Source organism: Castanea sativa, chromosome 5 (assembly GCF_040712315.1).
Source record: "Castanea sativa cultivar Marrone di Chiusa Pesio chromosome 5, ASM4071231v1".
Lineage (NCBI taxonomy): Eukaryota > Viridiplantae > Streptophyta > Magnoliopsida > Fagales > Fagaceae > Castanea > Castanea sativa.
The window spans coordinates 63,356,386-63,374,707 of NC_134017.1; the positions used below are offsets into that span (position 1 = coordinate 63,356,386).

The 18,322-nt window shown below is 34.8% G+C and overlaps 1 pseudogene; it reads left to right on the forward strand.

Moving 5' to 3' along the window:
* Positions 1-1,032: 1,032 nt before the first annotated feature.
* LOC142635593 (uncharacterized) lies at positions 1,033-6,411 on the forward strand (annotated as a pseudogene).
* Positions 6,412-18,322: the final 11,911 nt, after the last annotated feature.

Genomic DNA, 18,322 nt, shown 5'->3' on the forward strand with positions numbered 1-18,322 from the left:
GAGTTGCAACTGTGGCTACCTCTTTGGTTTTCTTCCATGACAGTTTGTTTTATTTATATATCTATTTTAATGCTTAGTATTTTATTTTTGTGTTTTCTTTCAATTACCATGAGTAGCTAAATTTATAATTAGGGTTGAGGATGAAACCTTGTTAAGAATTATCAGTAATATTTTATGTGATTTGATTTTTCCCACAATAGTTGTTCTTTAATGATTTAAATTGTTCTTGCTTCACATCAAGTGACTAAGATAGGATTCTAGATATGAGTTCAATCATGTTTTTCTCATGATTTAGGATTTATCTTAATCAATTGAATGCTTAGATTATGATTGTTTTGATGTTAAAATTGGATATCTCTTGTGATTTGTTTGTTAATGGATACAAAGATGATTTGATTTTAAATTTAATAAGCGAAGAAGAACATGCTTTTGATTTTTAAAATAAGGATTTTAATGATAATATTTTCCATGATAGCAAGATTGATTTCTAGATTATCATGTAATGGTTGGGAAAAATCAATGATCATAAATATATATTGATATGTATTAACAAGACGGATTTCAAAACCTTAATTCTTTTCCCTTGATTGTTTACATCTTTTTATTGCTTTATATCTTTTGCTTAGTTTAACTATTTGCTTAATTTTATTATTTTTTTAGTTTATTTAATTTCAAAACAACCACTTTTTATTAAACTAGATTAGGATTAATTTGGTTAAGATTTGATTAATTTTCCTACATTCATACCAGTCCTTGTGGATTCGACCTCGTTCTTGTCAAACTATACTTCGGTACGATTCGTACACTTGTGAGTACTTTAAAATTTCACAACAAGTTTTTGGCGCCGTTGCTGGGGACTTGGTTAGGAAACAAAATTAGGTCTTAATTGAATTTTTTTTCGTCTACTAGTTGTAGTTAAAATTTATTTTTTCTTAAAAAAAACAAAAAAAATTATTTCTTTGTGCTTGGTATATGAGAACTTGGATACATGATAAAGAAAATCGTCTTGTTAGTTTTGATTATTTATTCACAATGGAAGAAACAGCAGATGATTCAAAAACTCTTAGGGAGTTGTTCTCACCCATAACCACCAACCCTCCATCTTGCATAGTATTGCCTACAACCTTTGCTACACATTTTGAGTTGAAGCCACAGATAATCCACCTTCTTCTTACTTTTCATGGATTGGATAAAGAAGATCCTTATATGCATGTAAAGGATTTTCTTGAGATTTGTGCTACTTGTAAGTTCCAGAATTTCACTGATGAATATGTTCGCTTGCGTTTATTCCATTTTTCCTTGAAGGATAAGGCAAAGGCTTGGCCTAATTCTCTGTCACCTAAATCTATCACTTCATGGGAACTGTTGGTCACAAAATTCCTCTCTAAATTCTTCCCAATAGCTAAGACCAATGCTTTGAGGAGAGAAATTACAAATTTTTATCAAGATGAACAAGAGAAATGTTATGAAAGTAGGGAGAGATTTAAGGACTTGATCTTAAAGTGTCCTTATCATGGTTTTGAAACATGGAGACTAGTACAATATTTTTATAATGTTTTGACTCAGACAAATCGTAACATGATTGAGTCCATGAATGGTGGTGGATTTTTTAGTCTTGTAGATGATGAGGCATACAAATTTCTTGAGATTTTTTCCGAAAGTTCACTACAATGGGATTTTTCCAACCGTAAAGAGAGATCTACCCCTGCAATTAAGAATGGAGGACTGTATGAAGTCAGTGAAGATTTAGACATAAAAGCTAGGTTGGACAATCTCACTCGTAAGGTTGAAGCTTTAGCTTTAGGTAGAGGGATGAATTCTGCCAATCAAGTTCAAAGTGAAACATGCTTTATTTGTGCAAGTCCTATGCATACAACACAAATGTTTCCTTCCACAACTGGGTACCCTGATATTTATACTGAGTAAGCAAATGCACTGAATAATTATGGAAACCCATTTGCTAGTCCATTTTCAGAGACATACAATCCAAATTGGAGGAACCATCCTAATTTCTCATGGAGGCAAAATCAACCTCCCACAAATGTAGGTGGACAACAAGTGCATCAACAAAGTCAATTTTGTCCACCTACTCAAGCATATCCTCCCATTCCTCAATCAACTCCTTAGTTTGTAGCACCACCATGACAACAATCATCTTTGGAGGAATCTTTCAAAAATTTCATGCAATCAACTAGCCAAGCCATTCAAGAGATGAAAAGTTCCACCCATTTGAATACTCAACCTATTTCAAAGTTGAAAAATCAAGTTGGCCAGTTAGCAACCCATGTTGGAGAGAGGAAAAAAGGAAAGTTTCCTAGTCAATCTATACCTAACCCAAAAGGGCAATATGAAATTAATGGTTCTTCTAGTTCTACTCATGGACAAGAACATATTCAATCTATTACTGCCCTTAGGTCTGGTAAGCAAGTTGATAATCAAGTGAAAATGCCAGAAGTAGAGGATGATGAAAATAATGTGTTAAAGGAAAAAAGAACTCATAGTTCACATAATGATCATGGAGAAAAGAAGGACAACCTACCCTCCATTCCAATTTAGGATCTTAGTTCTCCCCTTGATAAGAGGTTTGTTCCTAAAGCTCCATTTCCTCAAAGGTTAATCAGGCCTCAAAAAAGTGCACAATTTGGAGACATTTTAGAGGTTTTTAAGCAAGTGCAAATAAACATTCCATTTCTTGATACAATTCAACAAGTTCCTGCTTATGCCAAGTTTCTAAAAGATCTTGTGACAATGAAGAGAAAGACAAATGTCCCTAAAAAGGCATTCTTGACCAAGCAAGTCAGTTCAATAATTCAGAATAAATATCCAGTGAAATGTAAGGACCTAGGATCCCCTACAATTTCATGCAAGATTGGGGATCATCTCATTGAGCGAGCTTTGCTAGATTTGGGGGCAAGTGTGAACTTATTGCCATATTCAGTATACTTACAGCTAGGTTAGGGGGAGTTAAACCCAACAACCATGACACTTCAATTAGCTAATAGGTCTGTGAAAATCCTTAGAGGTATTGTTGAGGATGTGCTGATTAAGGTGGATGCATTCTATTTTCTTGTTGATTTTGTTGTAGTAGACACTGAGCCTGCTCTAAATGTCTGTACATAAATCCATGTCATTTTGGGTCACCCTTTCTTAGCCACATCCAATGCTTTGATCAATTGTCAGAGTGGTGTAATGAAGATTTCTTTTGGGAATATGACCATTGAGCTTAATATCTTCTACATAAGTAAACAAGTGCTAGACAATGAGGATATTTGTGAGGTTGACATGATTGAGAGTCTAGTCCATGATATTTTCCTACAATCGAGTTATGAGGATCCTTTAGAGGCTTGCCTAAATCTTTTTGGTTGCAATTTTGATATTGAACACTCAATTGAAGAAGTAAATGCACTGTTAGATTCTGTTTCTCTCCTAAGTACTGATAGTTGGCAACCAGAAGTGATCCCTTTTCCACTTTCTTCATCCCCACCTCCATTTGCTAAGGAACCACCAAAGTTGGAGTTGAAACCATTACCTGACACACTTAAGTATGCCTTTTTAGGTCCTTCTGAGACCTTACTTGTCATTTTAGCTTCAAATTTGGATGACCTTAGGGAACGCCAATTGATAAGTGTACTTCAAGAGCATAAGGAAGCTATAAGTTGGTCAATTGCTGATATAAAAGGTATTAGTCCATCTGTGGTTATGCATAGAATTCACTTGGAAGAGAATGCTAAAACTTCACGTGAACCGCAGAGACGTCTAAACCCTATTATGCAAGAGGTAGTGAGAGCTGAAGTTTTAAAGCTTTTGGATGTGGGTATTATTTACCCAATTTCTGATAGTAATTGGGTGAGTCCAGTTCAAGTTGTACCAAAGAAATCTGGCATAACAGTTGTCAAGAATGAGGATGATTAGTTAGTCCCAACTAGTGTGCAAACAGGATGGAGAGTATGTATTGATTATCGTAAGTTGAATGCCATGACAAGAAAAGATCATTTTCCTCTTCCTTTTATAGACCAAATGTTGGAAAGGTTAGCTGGTCATGCTTATTATTGTTTTCTTGATGGATATTCTGGATATAATCAAATTCCCATTGCACCAGAAGATTAAGAAAAGACTACCTTCACCTACCCCTTTGGGACATTTGCCTCCTGTCGCATGTCATTTGGTTTATGTAATGCTCCTAGTAAATTTCAGAGGTGTATGATTAGTATTTTTTCTGATATGCTGGGACGATTTTTGGAGGTATTTACAAATGACTTTTCAGTATTTGGGTCCACTTTTGAAGAATGTTTGCACCACCTATCTTTGGTGTTAATGCGGTGTAAGGAGAAGAATCTTGTTCTTAATTGGGAGAAATGTCATTTTATGGTGAGAAAGGGAATTGTTCTTGGGCATGTCATATTAGAAAGTATTATTGAGGTTGATAAGGCCAAAATAGATTTGATTTCTAACCTTCCACCTCCTTGATCTATTAAGGAAATTAGATCATTTTTAGGTCATGCAGGATTCTATCGAAGGTTCATCAAGGATTTTAGTAAAATCTCAAGGCCCTTATGTAACTCACTTGCCAAAGATGCCCCATTTGTGTTTGATGATGAGTGTCTCCATGCATTTAAGAGACTAAAAACTGAGTTGACTTCTGCACCTATCATTCAATCACCTGATTGGAAAGTGACTTTTAAGATTATCTGTGATGCCTCAAATTATGCAATTGGTGTTGTTTTAGGACAGCGGGTTGGAAAGGTTCCCTATGTGATTTATAATGCTAGTAAGACTCTAAATGATGCTCAAATGAACTACTCTACAACATAAAAGGAGTTGTTAGCAATTGTTTTTGCCTTGGATAAATTTAGGTCCTATTTGTTGGGGTCTAAGGTCTTAATTTATTCGGATCATGCTGCACTGAAGTATCTTTTCTCCAAAAAAGATGCTAAAACTCGACTTATCCGATGGATTTTTTATTGTTACAAGAATTTGATCTTGAGATTCGAGACAAAAAGGGAACCGAAAATGTAGTAGCTGACCACTTATCTAGATTAATCGTTGAGCACACTGATGACAATTTACCTATTCTTGAATCTTTCCCTGATGAGCACTTGCTGCATGTATCCTAGAGACCTTAGTATGATAATATTGCAAACTATCTTGTCACTAATCAAATGCCTTCACATTGGACTAAACAAGATAGGTCTAAATTCTTGGCTGAGGTTAAGTATTTCTTTTGGGATGATCCATACTTGTTTAAGTACTGTTCTGATCAAATAATTCGGAGATGCATATCTGAGAGTGACCAACAAAATGTTATATCCTTCTATCATGATTATGCTTGTGGAGGCCAATTTAGTTCAAGAAGGACCGCTGCCAAGATTTTGCAATGTGGATTTTATTGGCCTTCCATTTTTCATGATTCCCATGTATATTGTTCAGCCTGTGAGAGATGCCAAAAGTTGGGGAGTATTGGAAAAAGAAATATGATGCCATTGAACCCTATTATGATTGTTGAGGTATTTGATGTTTGGGGTATTGATTTGATGGGTCCTTTTCCTAATTCTTTTGGTAACTTATACATCCTTGTTGCTGTTGATTATGTTTCTAAGTGGGTTGAGGTCCTTGCATGTAGAACTAATGATCACAAGGTTGTAGTCAAGTTTTTGAGAGAGAATGTTTTTGCACAGTTTGGTACACCACGTGCCATTATTAGTGATGGAGGAAAGAACTTTTGCAATAATTTTTGAGCAACTAATGAAGAAATATGGCATTACTCATAAGGTTGCAACACCTTATCACCCACAGACAAGTGGTCAAGTAGAGATATCTAATAGGGAAATCAAGAGAATATTGGAGAAAATAGTTAACCCTACTCGTAAAGATTGGTCTTTAAGACTCAATGATGCGTTGTGGGCATACCGTACAGCTTTTAAGACTCCCATTGGAATGTCCCCCTATCGAATTGTGTATGGTAAGGCTTGTCACCTCCCTGTTGAGTTAGAGCATAGAGCTTATTAGGCTATTAAGCGGTTAAATTTTGATCTTGACAAAGAAGGTGCTGAAAGAAAACTCCAAATCAATGAGTTAGAGGAAATTCGCAATGATGCATACAATTATGCCAAATCGTATAAGGATCGAATGAAAAAGGTTCATGATAAAAACATCTTGAGGAAATCATTTGAACTTGGTCTGAAAGTTCTTCTTTATAATTCTCGTTTGCATCTCTTCCCAAGTAAGTTAAGATCTCGATGGATTTGTCCATTCATAGTTCGCACTATTTATTCCCATGGTGCTATTGAGATTAAGAATCCTAAAAATGGTGATATGTTTAAAGTTAATGGCCAACGTTTGAAACCATTTTTAAAACTTGAGCCTCCAGAAGTTGAAGAAGTCCTCTTGGATGATCCTGTTTATCAGGATTGATCCCAGTTGTGTTTATCAAGTTTGCATTTTTTTTCTTTTTGTTTTCTCTTGTTTATTTTCTGCTTCTAGATTAGATTTTGTGTTTATTTTCTTGTTTAGTTTTATTATCTTTTGTTCTAGCTGAGATTTGACAGAAATTAAAATTTATAACAATCAGCTTGATCAAGGTACGTCTCTTCCTTCTCCTTACCTTACTTGTTTCTACTTGGTTCTCATGTTGCATATTAATTTTTTGCTCTCTTTTCATTCAAGACATATATTTGAGAGTATCATTTTTAACATTGAGGACAATGTTTGGTTTAGGTTTGGGGGGATGTACATAGATTTCTATCATTCTGTTGTGTTTTGTTTAGTCTACAAAAAAAAAAAAAAAAACTTTTGCCTAGCTTGAGGTTTATGTTTTGAGTTTGTTATACTACTCTTGCTTAAAGAATTTCATTACTTTCATGCTCAATTCATTGCAAATGCACGTAGCCACTCAAACACAACTTGTTGTTGAAGGATAAAAGTGATTAGAAAATCTTGAAGATAACAATGTGGAGACTGTAACCTTTGTGAGTTTGGAGCCAATCATTATTTTTGGAGGGTTTTTTTTTTTTTTTTTTTTCTAATCTTAAAGTTCATTTGAAAGTGCTTAACATATTTCCCTTGTTATAGTCTCATTGTTCTTTCTTTTGGCTAGGAAAAAAATTAATTTTATGCCACACTTGAAGCTTTTGAAGTCATTGATGTTGAATGAACTATACTAGTCTTTGAGAGATGAGATTAGGCCATTTTTGTGTACTATGAGCTATATATGTGTTTTTATTTTTCTTTCTTGATACATTATCGTTAGTCACCCCATTGAGCCTTTCAATTAGCTTTTCTTTCTTAAAACCCTTATCCATAATGTTTCAAGATGGAATTTGATTAGTTTGTTTCAATGTGGTGGTTTGTGCAAGAATTCAAAGAAGAAAGAAAAAAGAAGTCAAAGAGAGAAAAAAAAAATTTTGAAAGAAAAAAAAAGAAAAAAAGAAGAAGGGAAAAGTGTCAAAAAGAAGAAAATAAAAATGGTTCTCATCAAATTTTGAGAAGTGAAATATAAGGAAGGAGTACTGCTTTGAAGAAGAAGAGTTGAAAAAAAAAAATGTTGAATGGAAATTTTAAAAAGAGTTGACAATTCGACTATCTTGAAAACACTTCTTAATATTTACCTTCACTCATTTTTATTTCATTCCCTTTGTTTTTACCCTACATTATGTCCTAATAAAGTCCTTATTTGATCTTGAAGATTGTTATAAATTCTTTTTGGCATCCTTTCATGAGACTACTTGTTCTTTCTTGGTTAAGCGTTTTTCAGGTGATTTATATGTGAGGTATTTGATTTTGTTTACATTATTCCGCTCACATATATTGTTGAGAGTGTTACACCCCATTTCAGAGTGATTTCATTTGTTGAGTGATAACACCGAAAATATTTGAGTTGAAGAATACTTTCAAATAGAGATTCGAGTCAAGTTTATTCTAAAACTAAGAGTATGTTTGGGTTGGGTACCACTTTTCACTCACATTGAGTTTTGATGGCACGGAAAATTTCTTTAGCATTTGTAGTGTTTTTGAACTTGAACTAATCCTCTTTGTAAAAGGCAATTGAAAAAACAATTTTTATTTTCTTTGTTTTGTTTATTTTTTTTAGTATTTATTCTCAGAATTTTGTGGGTATATTCACTGCAAACTCTCACGAGACTACAACTCGTCCACTAGTGTAAGCTAGGAGTTTAAAGGCTTGTTGCATACGCTAAATGCAATCAAAATTTCCAGTGAAAGTGGATTAGTTAGGATTTCTTTTTTTTTTTTTTCATTTTAATTATTTAGTTTGTTTTGCTCTTTATCTGTTTTGCTCGAGGACTAGCAAAATGTATAATAAGGTACTCACATATCTACATATTTAGCCTAACTTTTTTGTTATTTTGTGATTGATTATATAATATCTATGTTTTGCAGGTAACAAGGGCTTTATATGCAAAGAGGGGCTGAGGGCAGAATGTATAGAGAGTTGCGGCTGTGGCTACATCTTTGGTTTTCTTCCATGACAGTTAGTTTTATTTATTTATCTAGTTTAATGCTTAGTATTTTATTTTTGTGTTTTCTTTCAATTACCATGAGCAGCTAAATTTATAATTAGGGTTAAGGATGAAACCTTGTTAAGAATTATCATTAATATTTATGTGATTTGATTTTTCCCACAATAGTTGTTCTTTAATGATTTAAATTGTTCTTGCTTCACATCAATTGACTAAGATAGGATTCTAGATATGAGTTCAATCATGTTTTTCTCATGATTTAGGATTTATCTTAATTAATTGAATGCTTCGATTATGATTGTTTTGATGTTAAAATTAGATATCTCTTATGATTTGTTTGTTAATGGATACAATTGATGATTTGATTTTAAATTTAAGAAGCGAAGAAGAACATGCTTTTGATTTTTAAAATAAGGATTTTAATGATAATATTTTCCATGATAACAAGATTGATTTTTAGATTATCTTGTAGTGGTTGGGAAAAATCAATGATCATAAATATATGATGATATGTATTAACAAGGCGGATTCCAAAACCTTAATTCCTTTCCCTTGATTGTTTATATCTTGTTATTGCTTTATATCTTTTGCTTAGTTTAACTATTTGCTTAATTTTATTATTTGCTTAGTTTATTTAATTTCAAAACAACCATTTTTTATTAAACTAAATTAGGATTAATTTGGGTAAGATTTGATTAATTTTCCTACATTCATACAAGTCCTTGTGGGTTCGACCTCGTTCTTGTCAACTATACTTCGGTACGGTTCGTACACTTGCGAGTACTTTAAAATTTCACAACACTCGGCTTTTTGATTCTGCCTGTTGCAATCACATGACACCTCACATGTCCTTATTCTCCAAACTTGACCCTGCACCACATCCTCTTAATATTCATATAGCTAACGGTTCCACCATGCATGGAAATAGTCTAGGTTTTGTTTCGACCTCTAACCTCTCAGTTCCTGGGGTTGTCCATGTACCTGACCTATCCTATAATTTATGCTCTGTGGGACAATTAGCTAAACTAGGATATCACCTTATTTTTTACTATTATGGGTGTACTATGCAGGATTTGAGGACAAGGCAGGAGCTTGGGACCAGTTCTAGAGTTGGGCGTATGTTTCCCATGGATAATCTTCATCTTCCACTAGTTGCTCCTATTTTTGTTGCTGCTGCAGTCATTGCGGTTTCTTCCTTACCTTCTCTCCCACTTTGGCATTCTCGTCTTGGTCATGCACCCTCTTCTCAAGTACAACAATTAGCTTTCAAGGGTTTGTTAGGTTCTATGTCCGAAGAAAATTTTGATTGTACTTCATGCCAGTTAGGAAAATAGCCAGCTTTGCCTTTCAATAATAGTGAATCTATCTCTAATAGTATTTTTGAGTTAATTCATTCTGATGTTTGGGGACCTTCTCCTATTGCTAGTATTGGTCGATCTCGATATTTTGTTGTTTTTATTGATGATCATTCTCGTTATAGTTGGATTTTTCCTATGAAATCTCGTTCTGAAATTTTACCAATCTACAGTAACTTTGCTAAAATGGTTGAAACACAATTCTCCAAACGTATCAAATTTTTTTGATTTGATAATACTCTTGAATATACTCAATATGCTTTTCAAGCTCTGTTGCATTCCTATGGCACTAACCTCTCAGCAAAATGGTTGAGTCGAACGAAAACTTCGTCATATTCTTGACACTGTTCATGCTCTTCTTCTTTCTGCCAAAGTTCCTGCCCCATTTTGGGGTGAAGCTATTCTTCATGCTGTTCATGCTATTAATCGCATTCCAAACACTGTCATCAATAATCAAACTCCATATGAGCGCCTTTTTGGGTCACCCCCTGACTATCATCATCTTCGCTCCTTCGATTCTGCTTGTTTCGTTCTTCTTCAGCCTCATGAGAACAACAAACTTGAGCCTCAATCTAGGCTTTGTTGTTTCCTTGGCTATGGCGAAACTCAAAAGGGGTATCGGTGTTATGATCCTATCTCTCATCGTCTTCATGTTTCCCGTAATGTTGTCTTTTGGGAACACTGCTCATTTGTTGAACTCTTTCACTTTTGTTCTTCCCTAACTACCTCCTCTATTTTAGAAATCTTTCCAGACGAGTCACATGTTCCTTCTACAAATACTTTTGATTATCCTTTGGACTTCTCTATCCAACCTCTAGATATTTTTTATGCTTCCCCTAGACATGTGGAAGATGAACAGGTTGATGACGAGCTACCCCACTTTGAGCCTGGGTCCCCTGCTCCTGCTCCGCCTGAAAATCTTCCACAAGACATTCCACCTCGTCACTCAACCCAAGTAAGATCCATTACTACACATTTACTTAACTATCATTATTACACTGCCCTTGCTACACTTCACGAGCCTCACACCTATCGTGAGGCCTCCACTAACCCTTTATGGCAGATTGCTTTGAAAGAGGAACTTGATGCATTATCCAAAAACCATACTTAGGATTTGGTTTCTATCCCCCCTAGACAGTTTGTGGTTGGTTGTAAGTGAATTTACAAGATCAAGACTCACTCTAATGGGTCCATCAAGTGTTATAAGGCTCATTTTGTTGTAAAAGGTTTTACACAAGAGTATGAGATTGATTATGAAGAGACCTTTGCTCTGGTTACTCGTATCTCATCTGTTCATGCCCTCTTAGCTATTGCCACTGCTAGTAAATGGGACCTTTTTCAGATGGATGTTAAAAATTCCTTCCTTAATGGGGATTTAAGTAAAGAAGTTTATATGCAACCTCCTTTTGGTCTCTCTGTTGAATCAAACAAGGTTTGTTGCCTTCGACTTGCACTTTATGGCCCTAAACAAGCTCCACGGGCTTGGTTTGCCAAGTTCAGCTCCACCATTTTTTGCTTGGGTTACACTGCTAGTCCTTATGATTCTGCCTTATTTCTTCGTCGCACTGACAAAGGCACCATTTTGCTTCTCCTATATGTGGACGATATGATCATAACTGGTGATGACCTTAGTGGCATTCAAGAACTCAAGGATTTTCTTAATCAGCAGTTTGAGACAAAAGATCTTGGACATCTCAACTATTTCTTGGGTCTTAAAATCACTCATTCCACAAATGGTCTTTATATTACTCAAGCCAAGTATGCTTCTGAACTTTTTTCTCGAGCTGGACTCACTAATAGCAAGACTGTTGACACTCCAATTGAACTTAATTCGCGTCTGACTCCCTCGGGGGGAAAACCATTGTCTAATCCCTCTCTTTACAGACGATTGGTTGGCAACCTAGTTTATCTCACTATTACTCGTCTAGACATTTCCTATGTTGTTCATCAAGTGAGCCAGTATCTGTCTGCTCCACGATTGACTCACTATGCTGTTGTTCTGCACATTCTTCGATACTTGAAAGGCATTCTCTTCCATAGCCTTTTCTACTTAGCTCAGTCTCCTCTTGTTCTCCGTGCATTCTTTGATGCTAATTAGGCAAGAGATCCCACTAATCTCAGGTCCACCATTGGTTATTGCTTTCTCCTTGATTCTTGTTTTATTTCTTGACGAAGCAAGAAACAAACCCTTTTGACCCACTCTAGTACTGAAGCAGAATATCGTGCCCTTGCTAATACCACATTTGAGCTCCTTTGGTTACGATAGCTTCTTAAGGACTTAGGTGTGTTCACATCCTCTACTACTCCTCTTTAGTGTGAAACCCAGAGTGCCATCCATGTTGCTCATAATGATGTCTTCCATGAACATACTAAATACATCAAGATTGATTGTCATTTTATCCGTTATCATCTTGTCTATAGTGCTTTCAAGCTCTTCTCAATCTCCTCCAAAGATCAACTTGTAGAGATCTTCACCAAGTCACTTCCTAAGGGATGCCTTCATGCTTTGGTTGACAACCTAGATTGCTTGTATAGCACACATACTTGCACTACACTCTTACTTGTACTGCACACATCTGCCTCCTATATAAAGACACTCATATATATTCTTTTACTGTGAGTTACAATACTATTGAATCCAGTATTTCTAACGATTGATAATTCAACTTGTCCCCACTGCACAAACCAAGCCGAAGATGTGTTGCATGTACTTTGGAAGTGCCCAAGTCTATCTTCAATTTGGGATGATGACCCTCAATGGTATTTTAGGCATACAACGATTTTTTCAGACTTCCCATAGATGATGTCCTTTGTTCTCGAATCAGACTGCAACGCTGAATTTTTTGCCATGCTCATATGGACCATTTGGTTCAAGCACAACAAAATCAGATGTGCTCCATTGTGTTTTCCTCTTGATCAAGTGTCACAGCGAGCTTTCACTTCCCTAATGGAGTTTCGGGCTGTACAACCAAAGAAGCAGTCACCCATTGCTAGACCGAGAACTAAATGGAAAGCGCCTCCAGGTGAGATGTACAAAATAAATTTTGATGGTGCAACCTTTAGTGATGAAGATAGATTCAGAATCGGGGTTGTTATTCGAAATAATCAAAATATGGTAATGGCTCCCATGTCACACAATGTACCCCTTCCCATATCAGTGGTGGAACTTGAAACACTGGCAATGGCTAAAGCTCTTGAAGTTTCTCTAGACTTGGGCTTTGTTTTGGCGATTTTAGAAGGAGACTTGGAGATAGTGATGAATGCTTTGAAGGATGATTTGGCCTTTTGATCCGAGATGTCAAAACATATGCAGAACAATTCCAACGTATTGGGTTTTCACATGTTGGTAGGGAAGGTAATTCAGTAGCTCACAACCTAACTAGGCATGCAAGACATGTCACTAGTTTTTCTGTGTGGATGGAAGATGTCCCATTGCACACCCTTAATGTTTATCAGACAAATTTGCTTTCACTTTAATAAAAGTTTTCAGTTTTTCTTTCTCAAAAAAAAAAAAAAAAAATTACAGACATACTCACAAAAGCTACTTGGCAAAATAAATAATGAGAAATAGATATAAGTGGAACTAGTGGGGAATAATGGCATGCCACAATAGTGTGTACTTGGTGTGCACTAGTCATTATTCATAGATGGTAAGCAAGCAATTTATATGTAAAATATATTTTTGTTTTCAAAATTTGAATAGCATATTCAATCAAGAAAATTCCTTCAGCTTCATCAACAATATTGTTCTCTCTTCCGGACTTTGCTGTACAAGCGCATTGAAGAAACTCTCACCACAAGGCATATCATCCATTAATGAAGCAAAAGATTGTTGTATCTTCCACTTGCCTTCTTTAACGTTGGACTCCATGACAACGTAACCAAATATTACAACATTTAGAATCACTGAGTCTTCCTCATCATAAAACTAAATAAGAACCTGTAGTAAAAGTTTCTCCAACTGGGTTTAGTAAAACTTTTTTTTTTTGTTGAGTTTCCAAGTCTGTTTGTGTAGTCTAGGAGTCGGAGAACCTACACCCTTTCTGACAATTTTTTTTTTTTTGAAAATTAGGCCCAGCTACCCATCAGTAATTAATGGGGACCGAAAAAGTTTGATCTTGCTAGATCTGTAGAAAAATTATATTTCATTATATATATATATATATATATATATATATATATATATATATTCAAGAATAGAAAAAAAAAAAATGTCCAAAGTAATTCTTTCTTCATTGTCTAACTATAAGAAGAACACTATAACCGTAAGTCGGTGAATGTCAATATAAAAAAAGAACACTATATAAGTCCCCTTATTATATGTACAAAGAAACAATCACACGTTTATTTTGCCTGGTTTCTTCATTATTATTTTTGTTGTGAAATAATGAAGCTCTTGTCAACCAAGATGGCTAAATTACTACTTCTTGTTATATTGGTCATTATGATCGTGGTGAATGAAGTAGCGCCAGAGGTGGCGGCGGTGGCAGTGGCTGGGGTGAAGGCAGAGGCAGTGGCCGTGGAGGCAATAGATACGATGGGGCTGGTCATGTACCTCGTTGTGGCACATCTAATCGTACATGTGGTAGAAGGGGAGCTGCTTCAAAGTTTGGCTATAGTCACTATAATTTGGTTTTTGTAATTGTCAGTTACTTTTAGTTCATGCAATATTGTAGTTAATTTAATGATACAATACCAACTCTTAGTTTAAGTTCTAAAAGTAATTTTTTGGGAGAATTGTTGTTGATTGTATATATGGGGGTTTGTTAAGTTCAGTTCTATTGAGGTTTCTAACTATTTTATGGTATGGTTTTATGGTTTAACATGGTTTGAACAACTGTTTTTGTTCTTGTCTATTGGGCTTATTTGGTTGTTTGTTTATTTGCATACATTTGAACTATGAATTTTCCTAGAAGATGAATCTTGCAATATAAGTAATTTCTTTATAAGAAATTTGTCTATAGTGCTAGAAAAAGAATAAAAGATAGACTTTAAATTCATTCAACATATTCAACTTAGGCATTTAACCGTTATATTGTTCATGTTCAATATTATATTCAAGTATTATTTTAGTGTATATGCGTATGTACAAAATGTATCATACAAATCCAACAAATTCAACTAAAGATTAAAGCACGCACTAATAGACTAGCTATTTGATAATGTGCGATTAAAAAAAATAGTGATTTTAAAATATGTCTTAGAAAACACGTTTAAAAAAAATCAAAATTAAACATTTAATTTGGGTTTTTAGTCTAATATGTTTGTTTGGGAAATTTTTGGTAAGAGGTGGATCCACAATATTTTTTAGCTATACTTTCACAATAAAACCTAAGTGGCAAGTTGTTATTAGTCCTATCAATTAAATTACTTTTTTGTCCACCTGTAATAATCTGCCACTTAGGATTTTTTGTAAAATTAATGTAAAAAGGTTGTGAAAGTATTGTGATAATGTTGTGAACATAGCATTTTTAATTTTACAATTATTTGGTTCAACATTCAATGGACCAAAATTTCGGAGAAATCAAATTTTTATTTTGGGTGTTCAAGTTTTTTTAGGGTGGTCAAGTTTGTTTTCTAGGGTGGTCATGAACCCATATTAATTTCAATTTCAATTTTTTTAAGCTTAAAAAAAAAAAAAAAGCCCTATGATGTCACGCCCCAACCAAGCCCACTAAGCATAATTGTGCTTCTGCTATTGAATTTTGCTTATTTTCACACTTTATTATGTTTGATCTTTAATTTGTTTGGAATGAGATTTTTGGTGTAGTAGGGTGTATGAGTCAAGTGATAGTTTTCTTCCACGCACCAATACTCTTTTATGTGGATATCAATGTAATTTGGCTGAGAAAAAGAGAAGAAAACAGTTATTTCACTTTCATTTTCTCCTGTGTTAAACGGTGCTAATTATGACTGATTGGTCATGTACGTAGTTGTGGCACCTCTAATCATACTTGTGGTGAAAGTGAAGCTGCTTCCAAGTTTGGCAATAGTAACTATAATATGGTTTTCGTAATTGTCACTTACTTTTAGTCTATGCCATAGAGCAGTTAATTTTATGGTACAATACCAACTCTTCGTTTAAGTTCTGAAAGTAAATTTTTGGGGAGAATTGCTGTTGATTGTATATATTGTATGGGGGTTTGTTAAGTTCAGTTCTATTGAGGTTTCTAACTATTCTCTATGGCATGGTTTTATGGTTTGACATGGACTTCGCACTACTGTTTTTTCTTCTTGTCTAAAGGGCTTATTTGGTTGTTTGTTTAATTGCTTATGGCCCTTGGTACATGTCTGTGTTGGTGCACCCTTGAAATACCCCTATGTTGACGCCCCAACCTAAGCCCACTAAGCTTATTTGTGCTTATGCTCTTGTATTTTGCTTATTTTGCACTCTTTATTATGTTTCATCTTTAATTTGTTTGGAATGAGATTTTTTGTACAGTAGTGGGAAATTATTGAATACTCAAAGAGTACTATAAATATGTGCTCTTCTCTATCATATGAATTGTAAATCTTATTATGAATTTAATTAATGAGTCTCACTATTATGTGAAATGAGAAAATATACATTTATGATACTCCAAGAGTATTTTATAATTATTTGTGGTAGTGATAGATTTCTTCCTTGCATCAATACTTTTTTGATGAGGAGATGTAATTTGGCCGAGGAAAAGAGAAGAAAAAAAATTATATTACTTCCATTTCTCCTATGTTAAACGGTGCTATTTATGATTAATTCATCTGACCATTCAAAGATCTGATACATCATCAAATTTGGGACTCGGCCATCAGACTAGCTAAAGACTACAAAGGTGCAATCTCGACAACAATTCCTCCAAAGTCCCAAGCCTCCTCTTGGACCCCTCTTGCTCCTAGCTACCACAAAATAAATGTGGATGGAGCCACCTCCGAGGATGGGAGACCCTCAAGCATCGGAGTTATTATTCATGATTCCAATGGTCAGGTTGCTGCTGCTATGTGTAAATATCTGCAGGCATGTCACCCCATCGAAGCTGTTGAAGCCATTGCCATCGAAAATGGTATCCTTCTCACCCAGGAAATACAAGTCTACAGGATCATTGTAGAATCTGATGCCTTGTCCATAGTTCAGTCCATTAACGCTAAGAAGCTTGGTGGAGAATTTGGTCACATCCTCCATGGAATCCTCATCTCCCTAGACCATTTTTGCAGCTGGAAATTGCAGCACCTGAAAAGGGACTACAACAGAGCCGCTCATGACCTTGCTGCCTTCGCAAGGTCTTCTGGAACCTCACAAGTTTGGAAGGGAATCCCCCCTCCTCTGCTCCAGCAACTTCGCTATCAAGACCCTCCTTAATTCTGCCTTGCTGGTTTTCTTGTACTTCCCCTCTATTGTAATTCAATTTCACTTATGGAATGAAATCCATTTTCCTTTTCAAAAAAAAAAAAAAAAATCTGATACATCTACCACTTTCAGCCAATATATTTCCACCTTAGTCCCTATTAGTTACTCTTAAACCATCTATTCATATTTTGTAGAAAGGAATAAGTTTAAGCCATAGCTAATTAAGCATGGATCCAATAACTTTTTTTTATACAAGATAAAATTTTTACTATAGCCTAATCTAAATGTATATGTGTATGTGAAGCTCCCTCCTAGAGACTTGAACCCTGATCCTTGCCCCCCACACCCCACAAGCACTTTAAAATGGATTTAATAACTAAATAACATTGAAACAGGCAGGGCTGCTTTAATTGTAACCTATTTGTGCACTAGCCATGCTGTTAATGTGTTTTGCCTAGCTATGCATAGCCATATTCTATTTGTTAATTAGGAAAAATTAACCAATGTCCTAATGTTATTGGTTTAAGAAATTTCTTTAAAGGTTTTTTATGAGAGAAGAAAAAATTAATTAATTTTTTAACAACTTTTAATATTTCTCTTGAAAGTGATATAAAAAAATTACCTAAAATAGTTTATTAACTATTATCCTAAAAGTACTTGTTAATAGGACCCTTGTTAATTATGATTTCACAAGTCCACATTAAATATTATTTCGTCTTAGCCTGTCAAAACGTACATTGTACACTATACCTCTCCGTTCTTTTTCACTAAAAATCTTTTGTATGTTGCGGATTTTAATTTTGGCTCTTGGAATCCTTGGTGGGAGTGTTAATGTATTGTTTCTTGTAATGGATTTTACTTTAAAATTAAATAATTAAAAAAGTGTATGAGAAATATGGATTTCAAATGAATGAAAGAAACAGGTTTGGATTGAGTGTTCTTGAATTTATTTTTTATTTTTTTTTAAACAAAGTGCATATGAAAGTCATAGATAGAAATAGTCCTAAGAGTAGAGTACTATATGTTAGGTTCTAAAAGTTTAGAACAATTGGCAAATCATGAACACACAAGAACATACAAGCTACAAAAAGAAGATTTCAGAAACTGCCTAGTTCGATCGATCGAAAGACAGGCTCGACCAATCGAAAGTCGTATCTGCAGAATTTTAA